We start from the raw sequence: 6,748 nt of genomic DNA, 5'->3' as shown, positions 1-6,748 counted from the left end.
CATTGTTGACATTTAGGGATAAGTAATTGTTTGTTGTTGGAGGCTATTGTATACATTGCAGTGTCCCTGGCCTCTACCCACTAGGTCCCTGGAGCAATCCTCCCTCCCCTGAGCTGTGAAAACCAAAAATGTCTTCGGATACTGCCAAATATCTCTTTGGGGACAAAATCATCTCGTTGAGATATCATTCTCTGTGTCTATCATAGAAACAGAATGACTGAAAAGAAGAAATAATAGAAAAACGTGGGATTACTAAAAACAGTCGTAGTATGTCCGTCTCTGTACATTTTGAGATAGAATTATTAGGAAATATCTCAAAACAGTCCTTTTTCTTGAGACGGAGTGTCTCTCTGTTGCCTAGACTGGAGAGCAATTGTGCCATCTCGGCTCACTGAAACATCTGCCTCCTGGGTCCAAGCGATTCTCGTGCCTCAGCCTCCCGAGTCGCTGGTATTACAGGCGCCCACCACCACGCCCGGCTAACTTTTTGTATTTTTTAGCAGAGATGGGGTTTCGCCAGGTTGGCCAGGCTGGTCTTGAACTCCTGACCTCAGGTGCTCCACCTGCCTCGGCCTCCCAAAGTGCTGGGATTACACGCCCGGCCTCGAAATAGTCCTTCTTTTGGCTTTTATGTTATCTCTCCTTCCTAGCGTTTTTCTAATTTTTTTTTTTTTTTTTTTTTTTTTTTTTGCTCAGGCAGCTAGGAAGTACAGAGCTCTATTTTCACCTGAAGCCACAAGTATTTGAGGAATTCGTAGGTGCTCAATATTTTTAGATACCGCATATGCACAGAAATATAGGAAGTTACACGAATTTCAGCCTAGTTGAAGAAAAGCATCGACAGGGAAATGAGAATCAGTCACGCAGCCAGAACATACGTAAATGTTACCTTATGCGGCCTGTGGGAATGAAGCACGACACGACCGGTGGGGGCGGTAGTGAGCAGGGCCGGCCCTGCTGAGAAGGTCGGTGAGCCGAGTCCGGAGAGGAAAAGGCAAAGGCGAAGTGACATCCGGCCAAGCTCGCCATGTTGAGAAGGTAACAGTGAAGGTAGCAGTGAAGGCCCCGCCCAGCTGGGATGGAAGACGCACGTTGGAAGGAACGCGACCCACGGTCAGAAGCAGGCACCGATGAGCGCCGAAGGCTCGTGGACAAGAACAGAAAGCGCCCTCGCTTCCGCAGCACGTGTCCTGAAATCGAAACGGTACGGGGAAGGTTAGCAGGGCCCCTGCGCAAGGATGGCACGCAAATTCCTGAAGTGTTCCAAATAAATAAATGAATGAGTCAGAACAGGAAGTGGTTCTGGGTGTTTCAGGAATAATGACGAGCTGCCGGGAACGAGGGCTATGCAGGGGCTCATTGTGGGTTCCGGAAGTTGTTACTAATCTGCTCTATGGTGAGAAGATAGAGATCGAGGTGCTGGCAGTGAAATGGAAAGTAAGGGGTGATTAAGGGAAAAGATTTGAAATTGAAGAATTGACAGGGAAAATAAGAACAAATGTGGTAGGCTGCTTCTCAGTGAGCTCCCAGTAACCCCTTTCTCCTGGGAGCCACCCTCCTGTGGGAGCTCCCCCCGCCCCGCAGTGTGGGCTAGACCTAGTGACTCATTTCTGATGAACAGAATATGGCAGAGTAAGGGGTCACTCTTAAAAAAGAATGTGACTTCCATCTTGGGTGTTAGTAACCTCTGGGGAGACCCACATGACAATGAAATGATGTTCCTGGACCAGTCAGAGAAGACCAGAGAACTGTCAGCAATCCCATGAGTGAGGCTGGACGTGAATGTGTCCCCCAATCCCCCACGTTCAGCTGTGAGATGACCACAGCCCTGGCCACAGCCTTGATTGCAGCCTTATGGAGAACCTGGGCCAGAGGATGCTGCTAGGCCACGCCTGGACTCCTGAGCCACAGGAACTGTGAATGGACCAAAGTGTGCTGTTTGAATCCACTAAATCCAGGGGGCATTACTTACACAGCAATGGAGAAAAAGTACAAGCTTACAAGATGAAAAATAACTTTTATCTCAAATATAGGACACAGTTTATTCAGTGTACATATTTAGGTATATGATTTTTCTGAAAATTAACCAAAGGGGGAATGAATAAAGAAATAGAAACATCAAAGCAAGGAAAGGAAGAGAGCCCACATCTAATAGAGAAAATGTTGTTGCGCTTTAAGTACAGAAGACAGGGATCTCTCTTCATGGGTAATGGCCCTCCCGTGTTAGCCATCTACTTGCTGTCTCCAGCATTATGCAGCGACATGTAACTGGACTGTGTTCAGAAAATTAAAATGACGTATTCAAGGTAAATATCTAGGAACATTGCAGCCCTTAGGAAGTAGAAGAATATTCTATCTCCTGTCTACAATCTCCATATTTTCTAACAGACAGATAATGCAACTCATTCTGCTATGCATCAGCTAGTTAACTAGCAATGCCTTTTCCTCTGCTGATGAGTACAGGAGTTCTTTGAAAGAATTGCTTGTTTCAAAGAGGTCGAAGTGCAGAGTACAATGGTGGTTGCCAGGGGTTAGAGGCATGGGGCATGGGGAGAGGTTGGTCAAAGGATACATAGATAAGATGAGTGCGTTCTGAAGATCTATGTACAAGACGATGCTGTCAATAAGAATGGATTACTGTATACTTGAAACTGTTAAGAGAGAAATGCTCTCACCACAAGAAAAACAAATAACTATGTAGGTGATGGATATGTTTAATAACTTTGACTGTGGTAACGGTTTGACAGTGCATGCATATATCAAAACTTCCCATTGTGCACTGTAAATATACACAATCTTTACTTACACCTCGAAAAAGCTAGGGTGGGAGAAGGAAACACTATTATAAATCACAGCACACTTGAAGGAAAGAGGAACGGACACCTATTTCAACATGTACGATCATAACAGGAAGAAGAATGTGAGTTCCATGAAGGCAGGCATTTGCTTTGTTCTCATCATAGTCCCAGGCCCTGGCGCATGTTAGATGGTCCCTAGTGATGAGGTGAGTATAATTAATAATGGAGACGAATACTCAGGGTCCTTAAACATATGCACAAAGCAAATACACTTTATCCTCTATGCAATTCTATATTAATTAGCACTCTTAGTTTATAAGCTTACTAACCACGTGTTGATGAGTGATTCTGTTACTCAAACTTTCAAGCCCATTGCCAGAAACCAAAGCTATCGGTCAGTGTGTTAGTGATCCCCAGGGAAACAGGAGCAATGGGATACGCGTGGTGGATAATTTCACATGTCAGCTTGGCTAGACCAGGATGCTCAGATATTTGGTGAAATGTTATTCTGTATATTCCTGTGAGGATATTTTTGGATGAGACTGACATTTCAATGGATGAACATTGAGTAAAGCAGACTTCCCTCCGTAATGTGGAGGGGGGAGGGGGCTCATCCGAGCACCTGAAGGCCTGAATGAAACAAAGGCTGATATCCCCCAAACAAGACATGCTTCTGTAGCAGACGGCTGCTGGCTTTAACTGCACCAGTGCCTCTTTCTTGGTCTCCAGCCTGCTGGTCCATTCTGCGGATGCTGGACTTGGCTATAGCCTCCACAATCTTGTGAGCAAACTCCTCAAAATAAATCTCTCTCTCCCCCCACCTCCCCCTCCACATTGTATTGGTTCTGTTTTTCTGGAGAGAGCCTTAACACAATGTGGATGTGTGTGCAGGTGCATATGCACATATAGAGGTTTTTTTATTTTTTATTTTTTAATACCTTTTTTTTTTTTTTTAGAGATGGGGGTCTCACTATGTTGTCCAGACTGGTCTCAGATGGGCTCAAGCAATCCTCCCGCTATGGTTTCCCAAAGTGCTGAGATTACACACATAAGCCACTGTGCCCAGGCTAAAGAGATATATTTTAAGGGAAGATCTGATTCTGCACTTCAAGTCTGAAGGCCACCTGCTGACAGGCTCCCCTTTTCTCAGAGGGTGTTCCATTTTCTGTTAAGACCTTCTTCCACTGACTGGATGAAGGCTGCCCACACAACGGAGGGGACTTGGCTTCCTCAAAGCCTACTGATGTAAATGTTAGTCTCATTTTTAAAATATCCTCACAGAAACATCTGGAATAATGTCTGACCAAATATCTGGGTACAGTGATCCGGCCAAGTTGAGACATAAAATTAACCACCATGGCCTACACTTTTATCTTTTTGGCTGCAATTCTGTCAAAGACTTCTGCTCTTCATAACATCTCACTCACTAGCTCCACGAAGCCATATGATACAAACCTTGCCTGTGTAGCCTTCAGTTTTTTTCCGAAAGAAGTCTATTAAACGCTAATCAAGTATCTTCTCCTCCAAGCTCAGTAGCTTGGGCCTTCAGCAGCTGTTCCCCATTCCTATCCATCTCCCTGAGCTACCCTGGCATTCTTATCAGGACACTGGAGGAATCTGTCTATGTGCCTCTAAAGATTCAGCACCCACACATGATAGAAATCACTGTGTTCACACCGTATCTATATATCTGCCCATCCTTTTAAATCATTCCAATAAAGCAGATTAGAAGCAGTAATAGGATTCAGCTGCTTGCTTTATACTGTTGATGGTTCCAGTTTAAGGACCATCAATGGTATAAAGAAGGCAGCTGAGTCCTATTACTCAGCTGCTGAGTATAAAGAAGGGAAACTAGTTTGAGGATGCTAGACGTCCAGCTAACATCCTCAAACCATTTTCCTTTAACTTCTAACCAAAATGCCAAGCAAATCAGGGTGGGGGGGGCAAGGTTAACATTAACAACATGAGACAGACCACCTAATGTCAGACTGTGCATGGTGTTGGCGATAATAATAACAAAGATGAAGGTTGACTGAGAAAAATCTTGGCCAGAGTTCAGCACATCCTACCTAAGGCTACTCCATCAGAAACAGACCACTTGGAAAAGCTGAAAGTGTTTGTTTTCTGAAACTGAAGTACCTGTAGCAACTGGTCCAAGGTTCTGGAGAATAGAATTAATAGAAGGAATCAAACTTATGCTATTTTAGAAGGTTTTTTTAAGAACTCCATAGTGTGGCCGGGCGCAGCGGCTCACTCCTGTAATCCCAGCATTTTGGGAAGGCGAGGCGGGAGGATCACGGGGTCAGGAGTTCGAGACCAGCCTGGCCAATATGGTGAAACCCTGTCTCTACTAAAAGTACAAAAATTAGCCAGGCATGGTGGCGTGTGCCTGTAGTCCCAGCTACTTGGGAGGCTGAGGCAGGAGAATCGCTTGAACTCGGGAGGCGGAGGTTGCAGTGAGCCGAGATCGCACCACTGCTCTCTAGCCTGGGAGACAGAGGGAGACTCCCCATCCCCCCAAAAAGGAACCCCATAGTCCAATTATATGTATCCAGGACCCTATCCAGAAATGAGAGGAAGAAGTGCCTGCCCACTGGGAGTGTCAGCAGAGGGCGTTTGCTTCATTCTACTCTCAAAGACCCTCACATCTAACCTGCTCCCCCTGACATCCAGGCCTTTTCATCTGAGGTCAAAGTGCTATTGCCATGCAGCTTAGGCTTGCATGCAGTAATGACTTGCTTATACATTTTTGTAAATGTGCACATAGGTCTAATTAATGGTTTTCCTGTGGACAGGTGATAGACCTGTGCAGATTCCTTGGGTCATTTTTGTTTGGTTCATAGTTCATTCTGCAACATTCTAAACTCTTGCCAAGCTGCAGTGAGCAGGTTCTCTATTTGCCTTCTATCTGCTAATCATCTTTCAGTGCTGTCTATCTCTTGTAGGATAGCACAGGATAACTTCCCTCAGCCAGTTGAAGCACCCTCTACACTTATGCATAAATCAGCTAATATCAGCCAGGTGTAGTGGTGTGCACCAGTAGTCCTAGCTATTTTAAAGGCTGAGACAGGAGGATTGTTTCAGCCCAAGAAGTCAAGTCTTCAATGAGCTATGATTATTGCACTGCATTCTAACCTGGGCAACAGGATGAGACCCCATCTCTTTAAAAATGTCAGCTGTATGTCTGTGTCCCCTTCCTCAATCCATGTCCCTATTATTGTTCTTTCCACACCAATTCTATTCCTGTCTTCCCTCCATCAGCCTCAAATTTTTAGAGCTTGCACAGACCAAATAGTAGAGTTATCTCTCTCTACTGTATTGCTATAGGAAAATGACAGAGGGTGGTTTCTTTCTCCCATTTCCAGTCCCATCTTTTCAGCACCTAGACAGCACCTACAAATCCTAGGATGAAAAGTGGAGAGTAACCTACATGGAATCTATGGAAAAGCTAGTATTTCAGAAAAAAATAAATAGGGGATCATCTGGGAATCTCTACAAAAGAACGTATCTCTGACAGTTATCTCTGTCAAGATACAGAAGAACATATCAAAAATTTCTTGGGATCCTAAAGATATTTTATTCTCTGCTAATGTATTGGTTATCCATTGCTGCATAACAAATTGCTCCCAGCTTCATGGCTTGAAGCATCACCCATCTGCTGCCTTGCACTTTGCAAGCATCAGGAATCAGGCTTAGCTGGGTCTTCCGCTTCAGCTCTCACAAGACAGCAATCATGATGTCAGCTAGCGGCATTCTTACTTGAGGCTCAAATGGGGAAGCATTTGCTCCCACACTCAGGTTGTTGGTGGCATTCCTTCTCCTGTGGTTGCAGAACGGAGGTCCCGACCTGAGGCCACTTTCAGCTCCTAGCGGCTGTCTGTGGCTCTTGAGGATGCCTACAGTTCCTAGATGCTGCCCACAGCTGTGCACCACATGGGGCACCTACTTCA

General features: G+C 45.1%; 1 non-coding gene across 1 annotated transcript; it reads left to right on the top strand.

Moving 5' to 3' along the window:
• Nucleotides 1–1,170: 1,170 nt before the first annotated feature.
• LOC126955808 (U6 spliceosomal RNA) lies at nt 1,171–1,273 on the top strand. Its single transcript, XR_007726102.1, has one exon. It is a non-coding gene; the product is annotated as a U6 spliceosomal RNA (small nuclear RNA).
• The last annotated feature ends 5,475 nt before the right edge of the window (nt 1,274–6,748 follow it).

The sequence above is a fragment of the Macaca thibetana genome, chromosome 5, assembly GCF_024542745.1.
Source record: "Macaca thibetana thibetana isolate TM-01 chromosome 5, ASM2454274v1, whole genome shotgun sequence".
Taxonomy (NCBI): domain Eukaryota; kingdom Metazoa; phylum Chordata; class Mammalia; order Primates; family Cercopithecidae; genus Macaca; species Macaca thibetana.
Note: the sequence above shows the minus strand (reverse complement) of the source record. Positions and strands in the feature narration are given on the sequence as shown.